This window comes from Bombina bombina, chromosome 1 (genome assembly GCF_027579735.1).
Source record: "Bombina bombina isolate aBomBom1 chromosome 1, aBomBom1.pri, whole genome shotgun sequence".
NCBI classification, from domain to species: Eukaryota; Metazoa; Chordata; class Amphibia; order Anura; family Bombinatoridae; genus Bombina; species Bombina bombina.
Window position 1 is genome coordinate 654681525 of NC_069499.1, and position 27500 is coordinate 654709024.

Below are 27500 nucleotides of genomic sequence, written 5' to 3' on the forward strand. Positions count from 1 at the left end.
ACCAGGTCCAAACAAGGTTTTGCCCTTGTAAGGAATCGCCAGAATCTTGACTTTAAAGGAAACATCCGCAGACCATGATTTCAACCATAACGCCCTGCAGGCTAGGACAGCGAAACTAGAGGTTATAACTCCTAGTCTAACAACCTGTAATATGGCATCTGCAATAAAGGAATTGGCCAATTTAAGAGCTTTAATCCTATATTGAATTTCATCCAAGGAAGTCTCTATCAGACAAGGCGTCGAACCAATAAGATGCCGCACTAGTCACAGTGGCAATACACACCGCAGGTTGCCATTGGAGACCTTGATGAACATAAATCTTTTTCAAATAAGCCTCTAGCTTCTTGTCCATCGGATCCTTAAAAAAACAACTATCCTCAATGGTCTCTTCAACTTTGGGTACAGTATACCAAGGGTCTATAATGGAGTTCTCAACAGAAAACATTTTATTAAAAATGGGAGATGGTGAAAAAGACACCCCTGGTTTCTCCCATTCCTGTGAGATAATCTCCCTAGCATGGCCCGGCACAGGAAAAACCTCAGAAGTGGAAGGTTCATCAAAGAAACTATTAGGTTTACTAGATTTCTTAGGAGTAAAAACGACAGGGGTATCAGAGTCATATAAAGTAGTTAAAACCTTCTTTTAACAATACACAAAGGTGTTCAAGCTTAAATCTGAAGGATACCACCTCAGTATCAGAAGAAGGAACTATACTGTCCGAATCTGAGATTTCACCCTCAGAAAGTCCAGAGGGTGATCAGAACTGAGGACAGACACCTTACTTTCTGAATTTCTATATTTCCTCTTGCGTTTTCCCTGTAATCTGGGAATGGCAGCTAAGGCCGCAGATACCCCTGAAGATACCTGGGCAGCAATTTCTACTTTTAAATAAACTCCACTAGGAGTTATAGAGGAACCACAGGGGAATGCAGGTGACACCATTGAGGCTTGGGACGTAGCAGGAGAAAGCTGAGGTATTATTTTAACCGGATTATCCTGAGAGACATTAGGCTCTAAAATGTTACCTTTATTTTGCAAGGTTTTCTTGACAAATGAAGAACAAAATTGCATAGGAGCTGCAATTTGTGCATCTTTCTCCATATCAGACATGTTGTGAAACAGTAAATAAACTTGTACAGATAAGATTAAAAGATTTTAATATTCAATTAAAATAAGCAAAGGAAAAAAAATACACTTTAAATTTTATCCCAAATTAGGATCGATCCCAGCTAAAATTATGTGAGAAAAGTTAAGAAAAAACTTTTAGTAAACATCAAATAAACTTCTAAAATACCCCTCAGGCAACCCCACACCTCAATTACTGAGGTGCCTTACAGCTACCAATTAAGAACAGATCGCCCAGAAATGGAGAAAAACAACTTTTTTCTCAGAAACTTATGAAGAAAAGCCGGTCATGTGACCGCAACTGCCGAGCTTAAAATACTGCTGCTACACAGAGTTGCACTTTAAAATAGCTTCCTAGTACACTGAGTACCAGAAATAACTGATTTTTTAAACCTGACAGTTTAAAATGTTGCATAATTTTATTTTAAAGCAAAGGGGAAATGAATAAGCTGCTGAAATAGAAAATTCAGCCTTACTTTCAGTTTAAACTTGTATTGTTTTATCAAGTAAATATGTGTCAGAAAATAAAGCCTAATAAAAACTCTCGACTGCAAGGAATGACGTGGAATACGGCTATACCCCAAAACTTGCTTGTAGATAAAATCTAAATTTTTCTTCAGACACCTAAACTTCACCTCCTACATGCACCAAAGGCAAAGAGAATTACTGGGGGTTGTGGATAAGGGAGTGATACTTAGCAGTTTAACTGTGATGCTCTTTGCCTCCTCCTGCTGGCCAGGAGTGATATTCCCAACAGTAATTACTCAAGCCGTGGACTCACCATATATTAGAAAAGAAAGTATATTAATATAACTGTGTTGGTTATGCAAAACTGGAGAATGGGTAATAAAGGGATTATCTATCTTTTTAAACAATAAAAATTCTGGTGTTGACTGTCCCTTTAATATAACAGTGTTGCTTATGCAAAACTGGGGAATGGGTAATAAAGAGATTATCTATCTTTTTAAACAAAAACATTTTTTGGGTAGTCTGTCCCTTTAAGTAGAAAAATAAGAACACAAGCCAATATAGAATTGATGTAACATCAACAGATCATGATTACCTCTTACATATATAGATACTGTATATGTCAGATATACTGATAGAAGGCTGTACATTGATTCTCAAAATGCAGAGAGAGACAGAGCAACAGATATATGAAAAATTTTGAGATCTTTAAAAGATACATTTTAGAGCACTTCAGATCAATGTAGGAGCCCAATAGTTTGAAATCTGTACCTATTTTGGGGTTAGTTTATTTTTTTGGGGGGTGTTTTTTTTTAGATTAGGTTTTTCTTTTCTTTTTATGGGCAGTAAAAGAGCTGAGTGCCCTTTTAAGGTTTTTTTTTTATTTTGGGGAGGGGGGGGGGTTGGATGTTGTACTGTTAGGGGGTACTTTGTATTTTTTTCCTAAAAGAGCTGTTATCTTTAGGGCAATGCCCTACAAAAGGTTCTTTTAAGGGCTATTGGTAGTTTATTTTTAGTAGTTTTATTGTTGTTGTTTTTTATTTTGGAGGTGGCTTTTTTGTTTTTAAGGGGGTATTAGATTAGGAATAACCTTTTTTATTTTGGATAATTTCGTTTGTTATTTTCTGTAATGTTAGGGGTTTTTTATTTTTTGTAATCTTAGATTTTTTTTATTTTAATGTAATCTTAGGTTTTTTATTTTACTGCAATCTTAGTTGGTTTTTTTACTTTAATGTTAGGAATTTTTATTAAGTTTTAAAACCCCCCCAAAAAGGTTAACAAACATAAACAGTATGGTTAGATCACAATCTAATGTGAACTTTACAATTGTCAATCATAGAAACTTACAATTGGGAAAATATCTTTGTTGAAGTTCAGAGTAAAGATAATACAGGTAATGCGGCCTATAGAACATATTTTTTCCCTCATACAATATCCAATGGACCCGACAAAGGGGTGAGATATCCTGATTTATCAAGGATATTAGTCTATAATTCTTACAGTGCTGTTTATTCTTGCCAGGTTTTGGGATTACTGAAATACAGGCTATTAAGAGTTCATTAGGAATATTACCTCCTTCCAGCATGTGGTTAAATGTGGTGACCAATAATGGGCAGAGATCATCAATAAATATCTTGTAAAAGATGCTGGAGTAACCATCGGGGCCAGGAGCTTTATTAGTTTTTAAGTAACATATAGTTTGTCGTCTTAAAGGGTTATTGGAGAATTTAAACTATCTAAATCGTCAAATCCAGCCTGGGTAATGTGCATGATTTTAAAAATTCCTGGGTGTCAGATGAAAGTTGCTCCCTGTTGCTGCTTTTGGGGAAAGTATAAAGGGATTGATAGTATATAGCAAATGTATCCGCAATAACCTGTGGGTGATTAGTAGTGTACCTGTTAGGTTTTTGGAGTTGTGGGACTGATGTTAGTCTTGTTATATCATTTACAGCTAGATTACGAATTTTGTGGTATGAGTGAAAAAGCAGCGTTAAGGCTCTTTTTCACTATCGCTGGTATTACGAGTTTTGCAGGTTTAGGTGTACAGCACACTTTTTTGGCCGTAACGCAACGTAATTACTGCAGCTTTCAAAAAGTCATTTTTCAATGGGACTTCCATAGCACTGGTATTACGAGTCTGCCTGGGAGGCCAAAAAGTGAGCGGTACACCCTATACCGTCAAGATCCATACCGTAAACTGAAAGTCAGTAGTTATGGGTTTTACGCTACAAAGCTGTAGCATAAAACTCATAACTAGAGTGCTAAAAAGTACACTAACACCCATAAACTACCTATTAACCCCTAAACCAAGGTCCTCCCGCATCGCAAACACTAAAATAAAATTATTAACCCCTAATCTGCCACTCCCGACATCGCCGCCACTATAATAAACATATTAACCCATAAAACTGCCTTACTCCCGCATCGCAAACCCTAGTTAAATATTATTAACCCTTAGCTGCTGCCCCTAACATCACCACAACCTACATTACTGTTATTAACCCCTAATCTGCCACCCCTAACATCGCCGCCACCTAGCTACCTTTTTTAACCCATAATCTGCCGCCCCCAACGTCGCCGCCACTATACTAAATTTATTAACCCCTAAACCCTAACCCTAACACCCCCTAACTTAAATATAATTAAAATAAATCTAACTAAAACCTACTATCATTACCTAAATAATTCCTATTTAAAACTAAATACTTTCCTGTAAAACAAACCCTAAGCTAGCTACAATATAACTAATAGTTACATTGTATCTAGCTTAGGTTTTATTTTTATTTCACAGGTAAATGTGTATTTATTTTAATTAGGTAGAATAGTTACTAAATAGTTATTAACTATTTACTAACTACCTAGCTAAAATAAATACAATTTTACCTGTAAAATAAAACCTAACCTGCCTTACACTAACATCTAACCTTACACTACAATTAAATCAATTACATTAATTAAATACAATTACCTAAATTACAAAAACCCCCCACTAAATTACACAAAATAAAAAAGAAATGATCATATATTTAAACTAATTACACCTAATCTAATAGCCCTATCAAAATATAAAAGGCCCCCCAAAAATAAAAAAAACCCTAGCCTAAACTAAACTACCAATAGCCCTTAAAAGGGTCTTTTGTGGGGCATTGCCCCAAAGAAATCAGCTCTTTTACCTGTAAAAAAAAATGCAAACAACCACTCAACAGTAAAACCCACCACCCACACAACCAAACCCCCCAAATAAAATCCTAACTAAAAAAAACCTAAGCTCCCCATTGCCCTGAAAAGGGCATTTGGATCGGCATTGCCCTTAAAAGGGCATTTAGCTCTTTTTCAAGTGCCCAAACCCCTAATCTAAAAATAAAACCCACCCAATAAACCCTTAAAAAAGCCTAACACAAACCCCCGAAGATCCACTTACAGTTTTTGAAGACACAACATCCATCCTCAATGAAGCCGGCAGAAGTCCTTAACGAAGCGGCAGAAGTCTTCATCCAACCGGGCAGAAGTCTTCATCCAACTGGGCAGAAGTCTTCATCCAGACGGCATCTTCTATCTTCATCCATCCGGCGCGGAGCGGCTCCATCTTCAAGACATCCGGCACAGAGCATTCTCTTCAATCGACGTCTTCTTGCAGAATGAATGTTCCTTTAAATGATGTCATCCAAGATGGCGTCCCTTGAATTCCAGTTGGCTGATAGAATTCTATCAGCCAATCGGAATTAAAGGTGAAAATATCCTATTGGCTGATGCAATCAGTCAATAGGATTGAGCTCGCATTCTATTGGCTGTTAGAATCAGCCAATAGAATGCAAGCTCAATCCTATTGGCTAATTGGATCAGCCAATAGGATTGAAGCTCAATCCTATTGGCTGATTGCATCAGCCAATAGGATTTTTTCACCTTTAATTCCCATTGGCTGATAGAATTCCATCAGCCACTCAGAATTCAAGGGACGCCATCTTGGATGACGTCATTTATAGGAACCTTCATTCTGCAAGAAGATGTTGATTGAAGAGGATGCTCCGCGCCGGATGTCTTGAAAATGGAGGCACTCCGCGCCAGATGGATGAAGATAGAAGATGCCGTCTGGATGAAGACTTCTCCCGGCTTGGATAAAGACTTCGACCGCTTGGATGAAGTCTTCTGCCGCTTCGATGCAGACTTCTGCTGCTTCATTGAGGATGGATGTCAGGTCTTCAAAAACTGTAAGTGGATCATCAGGGGTTAGTATTAGGCTTTCTTTCATGTAATTGGCAAGAGTCCATGAGCTAGTGACATATGGGATATACAATCCTACCAGGAGGGGCAAAGTTTCCCAAACCTCAAAATGCCTATAAATACACCCCTCACCACACCCACAATTCAGTTTTACAAACTTTGCCTCCTATGGAGGTGGTGAAGTAAGTTTGTGCTAAGATTTCTACGTTAATATGCGCTTCTCAGCATTGTTGAAGCCCGATTCCTCTCAGAGTATAGCGAATGTCAGAGGGACGTGAAGGGAGTATCACTTATTTGAATACAATGATTTCCCTAACGGGGGTCTATTTCATAGGTTCTCTGTTATCGGTCGTAGAGATTCATCTCCTACCTCCCTTTTCAGATCGACGATATACTCTCAATTTACCATTACCTCTACTAATAACTGTTTTTGTACTGGTTTGGCTATCTGCTATATGTGGATGGGTGTCTTTTGGTAAGTATGTTTTCATTACTTAAGACACTCTCAGCTATGGTTTGGCACTTTATGCATTTATATAAAGTTCTAAATATATGTATTGTACTTATATTTGCCATGAGTCAGGTTCATGTATTTCCTTCTGCAGACTGTCAGTTTCATATTTGGGAATGTAAACATTTTTAAGAAATTTATTTCTTATCTGGGGTTTAGTCTTTTTTCAATTGACTACTTCTTGTAATTGCTGGTATTAGGCCCGCGGGTGCGTCAAATGCTAAACTTTATTGCGTCATTCTTGGCTTAGGCTTTAAGTATTAGGCTTTTTTAAGGGTTTATTGGGTGGGTTTTATTTTTAGATTAGGGGTTTGGGCACTTGAAAAAGAGCTAAATGCCCTTTTAAGGGCAATGCCCATCCAAATGCCCTTTTCAGGGCAATGGGGAGCTTAGGTTTTTTTAGTTAGGATTTTATTTGGGGGGTTTGGTTGTGTGGGTGGTGGGTTTTACTGTTGGGGGTTGTTTGTACTTTTTTTTATAGGTAAAATGCCCCACAAAAGGCCCTTTTAATGGCTATTGGTAGTTTAGTTTAGGCTAGGTTTTTTAATTTTGATAGGGCTATTAGATTAGGTGTAATTAGTTTTAATATCTGATCACTTCTTTTTTTATTTTGTGTAATTTAGTGGGGTTTTTTTTGTAATTTAGGTAATTGTATTTAATAAATGCAATTTATTTAATTGTAGTGTAAGGTTAGGTGTTAGTGTAAGACAGGTTAGGTTTTATTTTGCAGGTAAATTTGTATTTATTTTAGCTAAGTAGTTAGTAAATAGTTAATAACTATTTAGTAACTATTCTACCTAGTTAAAATAAATACAAACTTGCCTGTGAAATAAAAATAACACCTAAGATAGCTACAATGTAACTATTAGTTATATTGTAGTTATCTGACGGCTATATTTAGAGTTTTGTCGGTAACGACCCGCGTAGCTAACGCTGGCTTTTTTCTGGCCGCACCTTTTAAATAACCCTGGTATTGAGAGTTCACAGAATGGCTGCGTTAGGCTCCAAAAAGGGAGCGTACAGACATATTTAACGCCACTGCAACTCTCGATACCAGAGTTGCTTACGGACGCTGCCAGCCTCAAAAACGTGCTCGTGCACGATTCCCCCATAGAAAACAATGGGGCTGTTTGAGCTGAAAAAAACCTAACACCTGCAAAAAAGCCGCGTTCAGCTCCTAACGCAGCACCATTGTTGTTATGGGGAAACACTTCCTACGTCTGCACCTAACACCCTAACATGTACCCGAGTCTAAACACCCCTAACCTTACACTTATTAACCCCTATTCTGCCGCCCCCGCTATCGCTGACCCCTGCATATTATTTTTAACCCCTAATCTGCCGCTCCGTAAACCGCCGCTACTTACATTATCCCTATGTACCCCTAATCTGCTGCCCCTAACACCGCCGACCCCTATATTATATTTATTAACCCCTAATCTGCCCCCCACAACGTCGCCTCCACCTGCCTACACTTATTAACCCCTAATCTGCCGAGCGGACCGCACCGCTATTATAATAAAGTTATTAACCCCTAATCCGCCTCACTAAACCTATAATAAATAGTATTAACCCCTAATCTGCCCTCCCTAACATCGCCGACACCTAACTTCAAACATTAACCCCTAATCTGCCGACTGGAGCTCACCGCTATTCTAATAAATGTATTAACCCCTAAAGCTAAGTCTAACCCTAACACTAACACCCCCCTAAATTAAATATAATTTAAATCTAACAAAATTAATTAACTCTTATTAAATAAATTATTCCTATTTAAAGCTAAATACTTACCTGTAAAATAAATCCTAATATAGCTACAATATAAATTATATTTATATTATAGCTATTTTAGGATTTATATTTATTTTACAGGTAACTTTGTATTTATTTTAACCAGGTACAAAAGCTAAAATAGTTAAAATAATTACAAAATTACCTGTAAAATAAATCCTAACCTAAGTTACAATTAAACCTAACACTACACTATCAATAAATTAATTAAATAAAATACTTACAATTACCTACAATTAAACCTAAAACTACACTATCAATAAATTAAATAAATAAAATATCTACAAATAAATACAATGAAATAAACTAACTAAAGTACAAAAAATAAAAAAATATTTACAAACATCAGAAAAATATTACAACAATTTTAAACTAATTACACCTACTCTAAGCCCCCTAATAAAATAAAAAAATGCCCTACCCTATTCTAAATTACTAAAGTTCAAAGCTCTTTTACCTTACCAGCCCTTTGCAGGGCATGCCCCAAAGAATTCAGCTCTTTTGCCTGTAAAAAAAACACATACAATACCCCCCCCAACATTACAACCCACCACCCACATACCCCTAATCTAACCCAAACCCCCCTTAAATAAACCTAACACTAAGCCCCTGAAGATCTTCCTACCTTATCTTCACCATACCAGGTTCACCGATCGATCCAGAAGAGCTCCTCCGATGTCCTGATTCAAGCCCAAGCGGGGGGCTGAAGATATCCATGATCCGGCTGAAGTCATCATCCAAGCGGGAGCTGAAGAGGTCCATGATCTGGCTGAAGTCATCATCCAAGCGGGAGCTGAAGAGGTCCATGATCCGGCTGAAGTCTTCTATCAACGGCATCTTCAATCTTCTTTCTTCCGGATCCATCTTGCAGACCTCCGACGCGGAATATCCTGCTGGCCCGACGGACTACCGACGAATGAAGGCTCCTTTAAGGGACGTCATCCAAGATGGTGTCCCTCGAATTCCGATTGGCTGATAGGATTCTATCAGCCAATCGGAATTAAGGTAGGAAAATTCTGATTGGCTGATGGAATCAGCCAATCAGAATCAAGTTCAATCCGATTGGCTGATCCGATCAGCCAATCAGATTGAGCTTGCATTCTATTGGCTGTTCCGATCAGCCAATAGAATGTGAGCTCAATTTGATTGGCTGATCGGATCGGCCAATCGGATTGAACTTGATTCTGATTGGCTGATTCCATCAGCCAATCAGAATTTTCCTACCTTAATTCCGATTGGCTGATAGAATCCTATCAGCCAATCGGAATTTGAGGGACGCCATCTTGGATGATGTCCCTTAAAGGAGCCTTCATTCGTCGGTAGTCCGTTGGGCCAGCAGGATGTTCCGCGTCGGAGGTCTGCAAGATGGATCCGGAAGAAAGAAGATTGAAGATGCCGTTGATAGAAGACTTCAGCCGGATCATGGACCTCTTCAACTCCCGCTTGGATGATCACTTCAGCCGGATCATGGACATCTTCAGCCCCCCGCTTGGGCTTGGATCAGGACATCGGAGGAGCTCTTCTGGATCGATCGGTGAACCTGGTATGGTGAAGATAAGGTAGGAAGATCTTCAGGGGCTTAGTGTTAGGTTTATTTAAGGGGGGTTTGGGTTAGATTAGGGGTATATGGGTGGTGGGTTGTAATGTTGGGGGGGGGGGTATTGTATGTGTTTTTTTTTACAGGAAAAAGAGCTGAATTCTTTGGGGCATGCCCCGCAAAGGGCCCTGTTCAGGGCTGGTAAGGTAAAAGAGCTTTGAACTTTTGTAATTTAGAATAGGGTAGGGCATTTTTTTTATTTTGGGGGTCTTTGTTATTTTATTAGGGGGCTTAGAGTAGGTGTAATTAGTTTAAAATTGTTGTAATATTTTTCTGATGTTTGTAAATATTTTTTTATTTTTTGTAACTTAGTTCTTTTTTATTTTTTGCACTTTAGTTAGTTTATTTCATTGTATTTATTTGTAGATATTGTATTTAATTAATTTATTGATAGTGTAGTGTTAGGTTTAATTGTAGGTAATTGTAGGTATTTTATTTAATTAATTTATTGATAGTGTAGTGTTAGGTTTAATTGTAACTTAGGTTAGGATTTATTTTACAGGTAATTTTGTAATTATTTTAACTATTTTAGCTATTGTACCTGGTTAAAATAAATACAAAGTTACCTGTAAAATAAATATAAATCCTAAAATAGCTATAATATAAATATAATTTATATTGTAGCTATATTAGGATTTATTTTACAGGTAAGTATTTAGCTTTAAATAGGAATAATTTATTTAATAAGAGTTAATTTATTTCGTTAGATTTAAATTATATTTAATTTAGGGGGGTGTTAGTGTTAGGGTTAGACTTAGCTTTAGGGGTTAATACATTTATTAGAATAGCGGTGAGCTCCAGTCGGCAGATTAGGGGTTAATGTTTGAAGTTCGGTGTCAGCGATGTTAGGGAGGGCAGATTAGGGGTTAATACTATTTATTATAGGGTTAGTGAGGCGGATTAGGGGTTAATAACTTTATTATAATAGCGGTGCAGTCCGCTCGGCAGATTAGGGGTTAATAAGTGTAGGCAGGTGGAGGCGACATTGTGGGGGCAGATTTGGGGTTAATAAATATAATATAGGGGTCGGCGGTGTTAGGGGCAGCAGATTAGGGGTACATAAGGATAACGTAGGTGGCGGTCGGCAGATTAGGGATTAATTCTTGTAGGTAGCTGGCGGCGACGTTGTGGGGGGTAGGTTAGGGGTAAATAAATATAATACAGGGGTCGGCGGTGTTAGGGGCAGCAGATTAGGGGTACATAAGGATAACGTAGGTGGCGGTCGTCAGATTAGGGGTTAAAAAACAGAATTTATGCTTACCTGATAAATTACTTTCTCCAACGGTGTGTCCGGTCCATGGCGTCATCCTTACTTGTGGGATATTCTCTTCCCCAACAGGAAATGGCAAAGAGTCCCAGCAAAGCTGGTCACATGATCCCTCCTAGGCTCCGCTCACCCCAGTCATTCGACCGACGGACAGGAGGAAATATATATAGGAGAAATCATATGATACCGTGGTGACTGTAGTTAGAGAAAATAATTCATCAGACCTGATCAAAAAAACCAGGGCGGGCCGTGGACCGGACACACCGTTGGAGAAAGTAATTTATCAGGTAAGCATAAATTCTGTTTTCTCCAACATTGGTGTGTCCGGTCCACGGCGTCATCCTTACTTGTGGGAACCAATACCAAAGCTTTAGGACACGGATGAAGGGAGGGAGCAAATCAGGTCACCTAAATGGAAGGCACCATAGCTTGCAAAACCTTTCTCCCAAAAATAGCCTCCATAAGAAGCAAAAGTATCAAATTTGTAAAATTTGGCAAAAGTGTGCAGTGAAGACCAAGTCGCTGCCTTACATATCTGGTCAACAGAAGCCTCGTTCTTGAAGGCCCATGTGGAAGCCACAGCCCTAGTGGAGTGAGCTGTGATTCTTTCAGGAGGCTGCCGTCCGGCAGTCTCATAAGCCAAACGGATAATGCTTTTAAGCCAAAAGGAAAGAGAGGTAGAAGTCGCTTTTTGACCTCTCCTTTTACCAGAATAAACAACAAACAAGGATGATGTTTGTCTGAAATCTTTAGTAGCCTCTAAATAGAATTTTAGAGCACGGACAACGTCCAAATTGTGTAACAAACGCTCCTTCTTTGAAACTGGATTCGGACACAAAGAAGGTACAACTATCTCCTGGTTAATATTTTTGTTAGAAACAACTTTAGGAAGAAAACCAGGCTTAGTACGCAAAACCACCTTATCTGCATGGAACACCAGATAAGGAGGAGAACACTGCAAAGCAGATAACTCTGAAACTCTTCTAGCAGAAGAGATTGCAACCAAAAACAAAACTTTCCAAGATAGTAACTTAATATCTACGGAATGTAAGGGTGCAAACGGAACCCCTTGAAGAACTGAAAGAACTAGATTTAAACTCCAGGGAGGAGTCAAAGGTCTGTAAACAGGCTTGATCCTAACCAGAGCCTGAACAAATGCTTGAACATCTGGCATAGCTGCCAGTCGTTTGTGTAGTAAGACAGATAAAGCAGAAATCTGTCCCTTTAGAGAACTTGCAGATAATCCTTTCTCCAAACCTTCTTGTAGAAAGGATAGAATCTTAGGAATTTTTATCTTGTTCCATGGCAATCCTTTAGATTCACACCAACAGATATATTTTTTCCATATTTTATGGTAAATTTTTCTAGTTACAGGCTTTCTAGCCTGAATCAGAGTATCTATTACAGAATCTGAAAACCCACGCTTTGATAAAATCAAGCGTTCAATCTCCAAGCCGTCAGTTGGAGGGAAACCAGATTTGGATGTTCGAATGGACCCTGAACAAGAAGGTCCTGTCTCAAAGGTAGCTTCCATGGTGGAGCCGATGACATATTCACCAGGTCTGCATACCAAGTCCTGCGTGGCCACGCAGGAGCTATCAAGATCACCGAGGCCCTCTCCTGATTGATCCTGGCTACCAGCCTGGGAATGAGAGGAAACGGTGGGAATACATAAGCTAGGTTGAAGGTAAAAGGTGCTACTAGTGCATCTACTAGAGTCGCCTTGGGATCCCTGGATCTGGACCCGTAGCAAGGAACCTTGAAGTTCTGACGAGACGCCATCAGATCCATGTCTGGAATGCCCCATAATTGAGTTATTTGGGCAAAGATTTCCGGATGGAGTTCCCACTCCCCCGGATGGAATGTCTGACGACTCAGAAAATCCGCTTCCCAATTTTCCACTCCTGGGATGTGGATCGCAGACAAGTGGCAGGAGTGATCCTCCGCCCATTGAATTATCTTGGTCACTTCTTTCATCGCCAGGGAACTCCTTGTTCCCCCCTGATGATTGATATATGCAACAGTCGTCATGTTGTCTGATTGAAACCTTATGAATTTGGCCTTTGCTAGTTGAGGCCAAGCTTTGAGAGCATTGAATATCGCTCTCAGTTCCAGAATGTTTATCGGGAGAAGAGACTCTTTCCGAGACCATAAACCCTGAGCTTTCAGGGATTCCCAGACCGCGCCCCAGCCCACTAGACTGGCGTCGGTCGTGACAATGACCCACTCTGGTCTGCGGAAGCTCATTCCCTGTGACAGATTGTCCAGGGTCAGCCACCAACGGAGTGAATCTCTGGTCTTTTGATCTACTTGAATCGTCTGAGACAAATCTGTATAATCCCCATTCCACTGTCTGAGCATGCACAGTTGTAATGGTCTTAGATGAATTTGTGCAAAAGGAACTATGTCCATTGTTGCAACCATCAATCCTATTACTTCCATGCACTGCGCTATGGAAGGACGAGGAACAGAATGAAGTACTTGACAAGAGCTTAGAAGTTTTGATTTTCTGACCTCTGTCAGAAAAATCCTCATTTCTAAGGAATCTATTATTGTTCCCATGAAGGGAACTCTTGTTGACGGGGACAGATAACTTCTTCTTTGTTCACCTTCCATCCGTGAGATCTGAGAAAGGCTAGGACGATGTCCGTATGAGCCTTTGCTTTTGACAGGGACGACGCTTGAATTAGGATGTCGTCCAAGTAAGGTACTACTGCAATGCCCCTTGGTCTTAGAACCGCTAGAAGGGACCCTAGAACCTTTGTGAAAATTCTCGGAGCAGTGACTAATCCGAATGGAAGTGCCACAAACTGGTAATGCTTGTCCAGAAAAGCGAACCTTAGGAACTGATGATGTTCCTTGTGGATAGGAATATGTAGGTACGCATCCTTTAAATCCACGGTGGTCATAAACAGACTTTCCTGGATGGTGGGAAGGATCGTTCGAATGGTTTCCATTTTGAACGATGGAACCCTGAGAAATTTGTTTAGGATCTTCAGATCCAAAATTGGTCTGAATGTTCCCTCTTTTTTGGGAACTACGAACAGATTTGAGTAAAATCCCATTCCTTGTTCTTTTATTGGAACTGGATGTATCACTCCCATCTTTAACAGGTCTTCTTCGCAATGTAAGAATGCCTGTCTCTTTATTTGGTTTGAGGATAATTGAGACCTGTGGAACCTTCCCCTTGGGGGTAGTTCCTTGAATTCCAGAAGATAACCTTGAGAAACTATTTCTAGCGCCCAAGGATCCTGAACATCTCTTGCCCAAGCCTGAGCAAAGAGAGAGAGTCTGCCCCCCACTAGATCCGGTTCCGGATTGGGGGCTATCCCTTCATGCTGTTTTGGTAGCAGTGGTAGGCTTCTTGGCCTGCTTACCCTTGTTCCAGCCTTGCATTGGTTTCCAGGCTGGTTTGGGTTGTGAAGTATTACCCTCTTGCTTAGAGGATGCAGAATTAGAGGCTGGTCCGTTTCTGCGAAAGGGATAAAAATTAGGCTTATTTTTAGCCTTAAAAGACCTATCCTGTGGGAGGGCGTGGCCCTTTCCTCCAGTGATGTCTGAAATAATCTCTTTCAAATCTGGTCCAAATAATGTTTTACCTTTGAAAGGAATGTTAAGCAATTTTGTCTTGGATGACACATCCGCTGACCAACACTTTAGCCAAAGCGCTCTGCGCGCCACGATAGCAAACCCTGAATTTTTCGCCGCTAATCTAGCTAATTGCAAAGCGGCATCTAAAACAAAAGAGTTAGCCAATTTAAGTGCTTGAACTCTGTCCATAACCTCCTCATACGAAGATTCTCTACTGAGCGACTTTTCTAGTTCCTCGAACCAGAAGCACGCTGCCGTAGTGACAGGAACAATGCATGAAATTGGTTGTAGAAGGAACCCTTGCTGTACAAAAATCTTTTTAAGCAAACCCTCTAATTTTTTATCCATAGGATCTTTAAAAGCACAACTGTCTTCGATAGGAATAGTAGTGCGTTTGTTTAGAGTAGAAACCGCCCCCTCGACCTTGGGGACTGTCTGCCATAAGTCCTTTCTGGGGTCGACTATAGGAAATAATTTCTTAAATATAGGGGGGGGGAACAAAAGGTATGCCGGGCCTTTCCCACTCTTTATTTACTATGTTCGCCACCCGCTTGGGTATAGGAAAAGCGTCGGGGGGCACCGGAACCTCTAGGAACTTGTCCATCTTACATAATTTCTCTGGAATGACCAAATTGTCACAATCATCCAGAGTAGATAACACCTCCTTAAGCAGTGCGCGGAGATGTTCTAATTTAAATTTAAATGTCACAACATCAGTTTCATCTTGATGAGAAATTTTTCCTGAATCTGAGATTTCTCCATCAGACAAAACCTCCCTCATGGCCCCTTGAGATTGGTGTGAGGGTATGTCAGAACAAATATCATCAGCGCCCTCCTGCTCTTCAGTGTTTAAAACAGAGCAATCGCGCTTTCTCTGATAAGTAGGCATTTTGGATAAAAGATTTGCTATGGAGTTATCCATTACAGCCGTTAATTGTTGCATGGTAATAAGTATTGGCGCACTAGATGTACTAGGGGCCTCCTGTGTGGGCAAAACTGGTGTAGACACATTAGGGGATGATGTAGTATCATGTTTACTCCCCTCATTTGAGGAATCATCTTGGGCAATATCATCATCTGTGGCATTACTGTCCTTACTTTGTTTGGACACTATGGCACACTTATCACATAAATTTAAATGGGGAGACACATTGGCTTTCATACATATAGAACATAGCTTATCTGATGGTACAGACATGTTAAACAGGCTTAAACTTGTCAACCAAGCACAAAAAACGTTTTAAAATAAAACCGTTACTGTCTCTTTAAATTTCAAACTGAAAACACTTTATTACTGAATATGTGAAAAAGTATGAAGGAATTGTTCAAAAATTACCAAAATTTCACCACAGTGTCTTAAAGCATTAAAAGTATTGCACACCAAATTTCAGAGCTTTAACCCTTAAAATAACGGAACCGGAGCCGTTTTTACATTTAACCCCTATACAGTCCCAGCTATATGCTTTGCTGAGACCCAACCAAGCCCAGAGGGGAATACGATACCAAATGACGCCTTCTATAAGCTTTTTCAGTGATTCTTAGCTCCTCACACATGCATCTGCATGCCTTGCTCTCCAAAAACAACTGCGCATTAATGGCGCGAAAATGAGGCTCTGTCTATAACTAGAAAGGCCCCCATCTGAAAAAGGTGTCCAACACAGTGCCTGCCGTTTTTCTAAACGTTCCCCAAGATTATAATACCAATTATTAGTTAGAATCTGCATAATATGCCTAGTAAAGCAATCGTTTTAGCCCTGAAAAATGTCTACCAGTTTTTAAGCCCTTTTTGAAGCCCTTTATTCTTTTATGTTTAACTAAGAAAATGGCTTACCGGTCCCCATGAGGGGAAATGACAGCCTTCCAGCATTACATGGTCTTGTTAGAAATATGGCTAGTCATACCTTAAGCAGAAAAGTCTGCTAACTGTTTCCCCCAACTGAAGTTACTTCATCTCAACAGTCCTGTGTGGAAACAGCAATCGATTTTAGTTACTGTCTGCTAAAATCATCTTCCTCTTACAAACAGAAATCTTCATCCTTTTTCTGTTTCAGAGTAAAAATTGTACATACCAGCACTATTTTAAAATAACAAACACTTGATAGAAGAATAAAAACTACATTTAAACACCAAAAAACTCTTAACCATCTCTGTGGAGATGTTGCCTGTGCAACGGCAAAGAGAATGACTGGGGTGGGCGGAGCCTAGGAGGGATCATGTGACCAGCTTTGCTGGGACTCTTTGCCATTTCCTGTTGGGGAAGAGAATATCCCACAAGTAAGGATGACGCCGTGGACCGGACACACCAATGTTGGAGAAAAATTTAATCGAGTGGCGGCGATGTGGGGGGACCTCGGTTTAGGGGTACATAGGTAGTTTATGGGTGTTAGTGTACTTTAGAGCACAGTAGTTAAGAGCATTATAAACCGGCGTTAGCCCAGAAAGCTCTTAACTACTGACTTTTTTCTGCGGCTGGAGTTTTGTCGTTAGATTTCTAACGCTCACTTCAGACACGACTCTAAATACCGGAGTTAGAAAGATCCCATTGAAAAGATAGGATACGCAATTGACGTAAGGGGATCTGCGGTATGGAAAAGTTGCGGCTGAAAAGTGAGGGTTAGACCCTTTCCTGACTGACTCCAAATACCAGCGGTAGCCTAAAACCAGCGTTAGGATCCTCTAACGCTGGTTTTCACGGCTACCGCCAAACTCTAAATCTAGGCCAGGATACGCAATTGACGTAAGGGGATCTGCGGTATGGAAAAGTCGCAGCTGAAAAGTGAGCGTTAGACCCTTTCCTGACTGACTCCAAATACCGGCGGTAGCCTAAAACCAGCGTTAGGAGCCTCTAACGCTGGTTTTCACGGCTACCGCCAAACTCTAAATCTAGGCCTGAGGGTTTATTTTACAGGTAAGTATTTAGGTTTAAATAGGAATTATTTAGGTAATGATAGTAGGTTTTATTTAGATGTATTTTAATTATATTTAAGCTAGGGGGTGTTAGGGTTAGACTTAGGAGTTAATAAGTTTAATATAGTGGCGGTGACGTTGGGGGCAGCAGATTAGGGGTTAATAAATGTAGGTAGGTGGCGGCAATGTTAAGGGTGGCAGATTAGGGGTTAATAATATTTAACTAGTGTTATTGATGCAGATTAGGGGTTAATAAGTATAATGTAGGTGTCGGCGATGTCGGGGTGGCAGATTAGGGGTTAATAAGTGTAAGATTAGGGGGGTTTATGTTAGGGAGTTAGGTGTAAACATAAATTTGGTTTCCCCATAGGAATCAATAGGGCTGCGTTACGGAGCTTTAGGCTGCTTTTTTGCAGGTGTGACTTTTTTTCAGCCGGCTATCCCCATTGATGTCTATGGGGAAATCGTGCACGAGCACGTAAAACCAGCTCACCACAGCTTTCAGCAGCACTGGTATTGGAGTGCGGTATGGAGCTCAATTTTGCTCTACGCTCACTTTTTGCCTGCTAACGCCGGGTTTTTATAAACCTCTAATACCAGCACTGTAGGGAAGTGAGCAGTGACAATAACTTGCAAGTTAGTACCGCACTCCTCATAACGCAAAACTCGTAATCTAGCCGTTTGTTTTTTAGCAAGCATTTTGTTAGGCTTGTTAGCATGAACAAAATATTGAGTATCAATAAGTCTTAATGATCTTGTAGCCTATATGGATAGTAAATTATCTAAGGCAACTTTTTTAGAATTAAGCAATTGGACAGAAATATTATATGTAAGGTTATGTGAATTTTGTAGCTGTCAGATGTCCTCCTTAACGGCTAGATTTAGAGTTTTGTCGGTAACGACCCGAAAAGCTAACGCTGGCTTTTTTCTGGCCGCACCATAAAAATAACTCTGGTATTGAGAGTCCACATAAAGGCTGCGTTAGGCTCCAAAAAAGGAGCGTAGAGCATATTTAACGCAGCTTCAACTCTTGATACCAGAGTTGCTTACGCAAGCGGCCAGCCTCAAAAACATGCTCGTGCACGATTCCCCCATAGGATACAATGGGGCTGTTTGAGCTGAAGAAAAAACCTAACACCTGCAAAAAAGCCGCGTTCAGCTCCTAACGCAGCACCATTGTTTCCTATGGGGAAACACTTCCTACGTCTGCACCTAACACTCTAACATGTACCCCGAGTCTAAACATCCCTAACCTTACACTTATTAACCCCTAATCTGCCGCCCCGCTATCGCTGACCCCTGCATATTATTATTAACCCCTAATCTGCCGCTCCGTAAACCGCCGCTACTTACATTATCCCTATGTACCCCTAATCTGCTGCCCCTAACACCACCGACCCCTATATTATATTTATTAACCCCTAACCTGCCCTCCCTAACATCGCCGACACCTAACTTCAATTATTAACCCCTAATCTGCCGACCGAATCTCGCCGCTATTCTAATAAATGTATTAACCCCTAAAGCTAAGTCTAACCCTAACACTAACACCCCCCTAAGTTAAATATAATTTACATCTAACGAAATTAATTAACTCTTATTAAATAAATTATTCCTATTTAAAGCTAAATACTTACCTGTAAAATATATCCTAATATAGCTACAACATAAATTATAATTATATTATAGCTATTTTAGGATTAATATTTATTTTACAGGTAACTTTGTATTTATTTTAACCAGGTACAATAGCTATTAAATAGTTAAGAACTATTTAATAGCTAAAATAGTTAAAATAATTACAAATTTACCTGTAAAATAAATCCTAACCTAAGTTACAATTAAACCTAACACTACACTATCAATAAATTAATTAAATAAAATACCTACAATTACCTACAATTAAACCTAACACTACACTATCAATAAATAAATTAAATACAATACCTACAAATAACTACAATGAAATAAACTAACTAAAGTACAAAAAATAAAAAAGAACTAAGTTACAAAAAATAAAAAAATATTTACAAACATAAGAAAAATATTACAACAATTTTAAACTAATTACACCTACTCTAAGCCCCCTAATAAAATAACAAAGACCCCCAAAATAAAAAATGCCCTACCCTATTCTAAATTACTAAAGTTCAAAGCTCTTTTACCTTACCAGCCCTGAACAGGGCCCTTTGCGGGGCATGCCCCAAGAAGTTCAGCTCTTTTGCCTGTAAAAAAAAACATACAATACCCCCCCCAACATTACAACCCACCACCCACATACCCCTAATCTAACCCAAACCCCCCTTAAATAAACCTAACACTAAGCCCCTGAAGATCATCCTACCTTGTCTTCACCTCACCAGGTATCACCGATCCGTCCTGGCTCCAAAATCTTCATCCAACCCAAGCGGGGGCTGGCGATCCATCATCCGGTGGCTGAAGAGGCTCCAGAAGAGGCTCCAAAGTCTTCATCCTATCCGGGAAGAAGAGGCGATCCGGACCGGCAACCATCTTGATCCAAGCGGCATCTTCTATCTTCATCCGATGATGACCGGCTCCATCCTGAAGACCTCCACCGCGGACCCATCTTCTTCCGGCGACGTCCAACTGAAGAATGACGGTTCCTTTAAGGGACGTCATCCAAGATGGCGTCCCTCGAATTCCGATTGGCTGATAGGATTCTATCAGCCAATCGGAATTAAGGTAGGAATATTCTGATTGGCTGATGGAATCAGCCAATCAGAATCAAGTTCAATCCGATTGGCTGATCCAATCAGCCAATCAGATTGAGTTCGCATTCTATTGGCTGATCGGAACAGCCAATAGAATGCGAGCTCAATCTGATTGGCTGATTGGATCAGCCAATCGGATTGAACTTGATTCTGATTGGCTGATTCCATCCCCAAGAAATGGAAATCTACACAGGAATTGTTGCTCTACATAAAGATGGCCTAGGCTATAAGAAGATTGCCAAGGCCCTGAAACTGAGCTGCAGCATGGTGGGCAAGCAAGACCATACAGCGTTTTCACAGGGCAGGTTCTACACAGAACAGGCCTCGCCATGGTCGACCAAAGGAGTTGAGTGCACGTGCTCAGCGTCATATCCAGAGGTTGACTTTGGGAAATAGATGTATGAGTGCTTCCAGCATTGCTACAGAGTTTGAAGGGGTGGGGGTTCAGCCTGTCAGTGCTCAGACCATATGCCGCACAAGGCATCAAATTGGTCTGCATGGCTTTCGTCCCAGAAGGAAGCCTCTTCTAAAGATGATGCACAAGAAAGCCCGCAAAGTTTGCTGAAGACAAGCAGACTAAGGACATGGATTACTGGAACCAAATCCTTTGGTCAGATGAAACCAAGATAAACTTATTTGGTTCAGATGGTGGCGAGCATGTGTGGCGGCAACCAGGTGAGGAGTACAAAGACAAGTGTGTCTTGCCTACAGTCAAACATGGTGGTGGAAGTGTCATGGTCTGAGCCTACATGAGTGCTGCCGGCACTGGGGAGCTACAGTTCATTGAGGGAACCATGAATGCCAACATGTACTGTGACATACTGAAGCAGAGCATGATCCCCTCCCCTCAGAGACTGGGCCACAGGGCAGTATTCCAACATGATAACGACCCCAAACACACCTCCAAGAAAACCACTGCCTTACTTAAGAAGCTGAGGGTAAAGGTGATGGACTGGCCAAGCATGTCTCCAGACCTAAACCCCATTGAGCATCTGTGGGGCATCCTCAAACGGAATGTGGGGGAGGGCAAGGTCTCTAACATCCACCAGAACTGTGATGCCATCATGGAGGAGTGGAAGAGGACTCCAGTGGCAACCTGTGAAGCTCTGGTGAATTCCATGCCCAAGAGGTTTAAGGCAGTGCTGGAAAATAATGGTGGCCACACAAAATATTGACACTTTGGGCCCAATTTGGACATTTCCACTTAGGGGTGTACTCACTTTTGTTGCCAACAGTTTAGACATTGATAGCTGTGTGTTGAGTTATTTTGGGGGGACAGCAAATTTACACTGCTATACAGGCTGTACACTCACTACTTTACATGGTAGCAAAGTGTTATTTCTTCAGTGTTGTCACATAAAAAGATATAATAAAATATTTACAAAAATGTGAGGGGTGTACTCACTTTTGTGAGATACTGTATATATACATACAGTATGTTAAGGCATGTAAAAGCAATTGGAGAGCTATTAGATTTGGTCAAGGAAGATATATGTAGCAAGAAATATCTACATTTTAAAATACTGTATAACCCGCCCTATTCACTCCCCAGGTATGAAATGTAGTATACCAAGTTCTGATATAGAGCATGAGGGACTTTAAAATAAAAATAAATAAACTACTACTACCAGCTAATGTAATGTAGGAAGTGAACATTAAAGGGACATGAAACCCAAAAATGTTCTTTCATGATTTAGGTAGAACATATAATTTTATACAAATTTCCAGTTTATTTCTATTATCAAATTTGCTTCATTCTCTTGGTATCATTTGTTGAAGGAGCAGCAGTGCTCTACTGGTTTCTAACTGAACAAATGGGTGAGCCAATGTTAATCAGTATATATATATATATATATATATATATATATATATATATATATATATATATATATATATATATATGCAGCCACCTATCAGCAGCTAGAACCAAGGTTTTTTGCTGCTTCTGAGTTTACCTTGATAAACCTTTCAGAAAAGGATAGCAAGAAAAGGAAGCAAATTAAATAATTGAAGTACATTGGAAAGTTGTTTAAAAATGCATGCTCTTTCTGAATCATGAAAGAAAAAGAAAAAAAATTGGTTTCATGTCCCTTTAAGAGAGGCATGTAACTCTTGAAGGGACAGTATACACCAATTTTCATAAACCTGCATGCAATAGACACTACTCTAAATAAGAATATGTACAGATACTGATATAAAAATACAGTATAAAACCATTTAAAAATGTACTTAGAAGCTCCCAATATAGCAAGTTGATGAGGTTAGGCTGGGACTCTCACTGAAATGGGTTAGAAAGCAAAAAGAGCAGATCATCTACAAAACATTTATGCAGACAAAATTCTAGTGTACATTGTCCCTTTAAATTTTTGGGCAATAATAACTAAATAAACGCCTAGATTATGAGTTTTGCGTTAGAGGCTATGCGGTGCTAACGAGCAGTTTATGCTCACCGCTCACTTACAGACAGCGCTGGTATTACGGGTTTCTACAAACCCGGCGTTAACCGCAAAAAATTGAACGAAGAGCAAAATTTAGCTCCACATCTCACTCTAATACCAGCGCTGCTTACGTTAGCGGTGAGCTGGCTAAACGTGCTCGTGCACGATTTCCCCATATGAATCAATGGGGGAGAGCCGGCTGAAAAAAAACCTAACAACTGCAAAAAAGCAGCGTTCAGCTCCTAACGCAGCCCCATTGATTCCTATGGGGAAATAAAAGTTATGTCTACACCTAACACCCTAACATGAACCCCGAGTCTAAACACCCCTAATCTTACATTTATTAACCCCTAATCTGCCGCCCCGACATCGCTGATACCTACATTATATTATTAACCCCTAATCTGCCTCTCCGGACACCGCCGCCACCTACATTATACATATGAACCCCTAATCTGCTGCGTCCAACATCGCCGACACCTACATTATATTATTAACCCCTAATCTGCCACCCCCAATGTCGCCGCCACCTACCTACACTTATTAACCCCTAATCTACCGCCCCCAACGTCGCTGCCACTATATTAAAGTTATTAACCCCTAAACCTAAGTCTAACCCTAACACCCCCTAACTTAAATAGAATTAAAATAAACCTAAGTAAAATTACTACAATTAACTAAATTATTCCTATTTAAAACTAAATACTTACCTATAAAATAAACCCTAAGCTAGCTACAATATAACTAATAGTTACATTGTAGCTAGCTTAGGGTTTATTTTTATTTTACAGGCAAGTTTGTATTTATTTTAACTAGGTACAATAGTTATTAAATAGTTATTAACTATTTAATAACTACCTAGTTAAAATAAATACAAATTTACCTGTAAAATAAAACCTAACCTAAGTTACAATTATACCTAACACTACACTACAATTAAATAAATTACCTAAATTAAATACAATTAATTACAATTAAATAAAATTATCTAAACTACAAAAAAATAAACACTAAATTGCAGAAAATAATAAAGAAATTACAAGATTTTTAAACTAATTACACCTACCCTACACTAAATTACAAATAGGCCTTAAAAGGGCCTTTTGTGGGGCATTGCCACAAAGTAATCCGCTCTTTTACCTGAAAAAAAAATTACAAACCCCCTCCCCAACATTAAAACTCACAACCCACACTACCAACCCTACTCTAAAACCCACCCAATCCCCCTTAAAAAAACCTAACACTAACCCCCTGAAGATCACCTTACCAGAAGACATCTTCACCCAACCGGGCCGAAGTCCTCAACGAAGCCGGGAGAAGTCTTCATCCAAGCCGGGCGAAGTGCTCCTCCAGACGGGCAGAAGTCTTCTATCTTCATCCATCCGGCACGGAGCGGGTCCATCTTCAAGACATCCGACACAGAGCATCCTCTTCTTCCGCCGGCTTCTTCCAGAATGAAGGTTCTTTTAAATGATGTCATCCAAGATGGCATCCCTTCAATTCTGATTGGTTGATAGAATTCTATCAGCCATTCGGAATTAAGGTAGAAAATATCCTATTGGCTGATGCAATCAGCCAATAGGATTGAACTGGCATTCTATTGGCTGATTAAAACAGCCAATAGAATGCCAGCCCAATCCTATTGGCTGATTGGATAAGCCAATAGGATTGAACTTCAATCCTATTGGCTGATTGCATCAGCCAATAGGATTTTTTCTACCTTAATACCGATTGACTGATAGAATTCTATCATCCAATCGGAATTGAAGGGACGCCATCTTGGATGACATCATTTAAAGGAACCTTCATTCTGGAAGAAGCCGTCGGAAGAAGAGGATGCTCCACGTTGGATGTCTTGAAGATGGACCCGCTCCGCACTGGATGGATGAAGATAGAAGATGCCATCTGGATGGACCACTTCTGCCCGGTTGGATGAAGACTTCTCCTGGCTTTGTTGAGGACTTCGGCCCAGTTGGGTGAAGACGTCTCCTGGTAAGCTACACTATCCCTCCTCTCACTAAGAATGCAGGATCAGAATGAATCTAAAATGGCTGCTGTCCAGGAGCTGGGAGGGAGTGTCTGCTGCTGATTGGCTGAAATGTGTCGGCAGACTGTGAGATACAGGGTCAAAGTTTACTCAATGATGACGAATAGGAGGCGGATCGAAAGCGAACAAGCTATGTTCGCCGGGAACTATTCGCCGGCAAACTATTCACGACATCACTAGGGTTAATATGTAGTTTATGGGTGTTAGTGTACTTTTTAGCACTTTAGTTAAGAGTTTTATGCTACGGCATTGTACCATAAAACTCTTAACTACTGACTTTTAAATGCGGTACCAGTCTTGACAGGAGAGGGTGTGCCGCTCACTTCTGGTCAGACTCGTAATACCGGCGCTATGCAAGTCCTATTGAAAATATCGGATACACAATTGATGTAAGTGGATTTGCGTTATTTCCAAGTCTGGACGAAAAAGTGAGTGGTACACCTGTACCTGCAAGACTCGTAATACCAGCGGGCGTTAAAAAGCAGTGCTGGGACCTCTCAACGCTGCTTTTTAACCCTAACGCAAGACTCGTAATCTAGGTGAAAATGTTAACATAATCTGCAATGTAAGGACAATATGTTAGACCACCAAATGTGAGCACAGTATAGTAGTCCTGCAAGGCAACTAGAGTCCGTTTAACCCACTCAAACTCTTGTGCTTAGAAGCCTACATGCAGACTAGTACCAGCTCAACATCTGCTGTGAAAACAAGCCCCAGCATGCCTGTCTCTGCAGCTTACATGTAAAGTATTTAGAAACCAGTAGGTATAATCTGTCCTCTTGAATAATAGACAAGTAGAAATTGGGCAGTATACAATCATATCCTAAGTATCAGAAAGGGTTGAGAGGGTAAATTCCCAGTAAAAAGTCCCACGTATCCATTGAATATAGTTCCCCTCCAGGAATTTAACCAGTCAGGTAAGTCCCTTTTGCAGTCCAGAGTGGAGGGCTGTCAAAAACAATGTCTCCCTCCAAGATCATTGTCATTGTCCTGCAGGATCTAAGATTTCCTGAAGTCCAGTATCCTCTTCTCTAATTTCTTTTTATTTACCACCCTGAGTGGGTCCAAAAGCAGCCCTTGAATCTAAAATACATTTATACAGTTAATATATCCAACTGATGAGTTACCCCTCTTAACAGGAAGTCAAAGTCCCCCTCTGTGATGCAATATAAAACAAGATGGTGCTTGATGTAATGTGCTAATTATTGTGCCGTTAGAGCAGTAATAATTCACTGCTGTACTCCCCAGTTTGCAGAGGGGGAGGAGTTAAGGGTGTCACATGCAGCAGACTACAATGAGCAAATACACTAGGGGGCCCATTTATCAAGCTCCGTAAGGAGCTTGTGGGCCCGTGTTTTTGGCAAGTCTTCAGACTCGCCAGAAACACAAGTTATGGAGACTGCTGCTTTATAACCCTGTCCGCCTGCTCTGATGAGGTGGACAGGAATCGCCAGAAATCAACCCGATCGAGTACGATCGGGTTCATTGACACCCCCCTGCTGGCGGCTGATTGGCCGTGAGTCTGCAGGGGGCGGCATTGCACAAGCAGCTCACAAGAGCTGTTGGTACAATGCTGAATACGGAGAGTGTATTGCTCTCCGCATTTAGCGATGTCTGTCGGATCTGATCCGCAGTGTCGGATCAGGTCCGACAGACATATGATAAATAGGCCCCTTGGGCTGCAGATACATTGTTATATTGGCTACTGAAACAATATCTACACATTATAATAGGGAAAGAAAACCCAGTTCTAATAGGTAAACAAGCAATTACTAGAGCTTTAGTTTCAGATGGTGCTGATCCTCTTTATTTATATATCCATGCAATGGAAGTGGTGGAAAAAGCTGAAAAGCAAGTTTCATTCTTCAAATTGTTCTGTTCTTATTATGTCAAATCACTAGCAGCTGTAATCCCATTTTGGAGCCCATAACTCCTGTTTGGGACAATGTGTTGTTCAGTTGAAGCAGCTCTCGCTCTCCTCATAGGGATTACCTCAGTGCCTGTCCCAGATGCAGGTCCTTCACATTGGTCACTCTTATAGGTCCACTCCATAACACCACAGTAATAAATAACTAGATAGCTCTCTGCAGCTGCTAACTCCACCGCACAGAAACATGCCATTTTGGTATTCTCATTGTTAGACGGATATAATAATTAAACGGACATGAAACCCACATTTTTTCTATCAAGATTCAGATAGGACATGTGATTTTAAAAAAAAATTCAATTTGCTACTGTTATCTAATTTATTTTGTTTTCTTGGTATCATTTGTTAGGATACCTAGGTAGGCCCAGAAACTGCTGATTTGTGGCTGCACATATAAGCCTCATGTTACTGGCTCACCCAATGTCTTCAGCTACCCCCCAGGAGCGAATTACTTCTTCTTCAACAAAGGATTGTCAGTTTTAAAAATTAGATGGCACTACTATTCAAATCATATTCCTAAGGGGTATTACAACTTTCATTTTGATTTAGTCCTTAATTATTATTATTTTTAGTCTAGTGGTGCTATGTATCCAATAAACACTATTTACAATTTCAGTAAAAGATACTGAACAAAAGTGAGACTGTATAAGCACGATACTGTATAGCAAGGTTCTTCAAACTATATTTCCAAACTCCCAGTGCCATGGTACCACATACCTTCGGGACCCTATATTTATGCTTTGTCTAAAAATTTCTGAAGTAATATATAACAAGATAGCTGCAATTTTTTCAAAGTGACTAAAATGTGTGTACTTTATTCCTAATTTTAGCCAAACTTCAAAGTGTTGTAGAAGTTAAACACACACACGCTTTCATT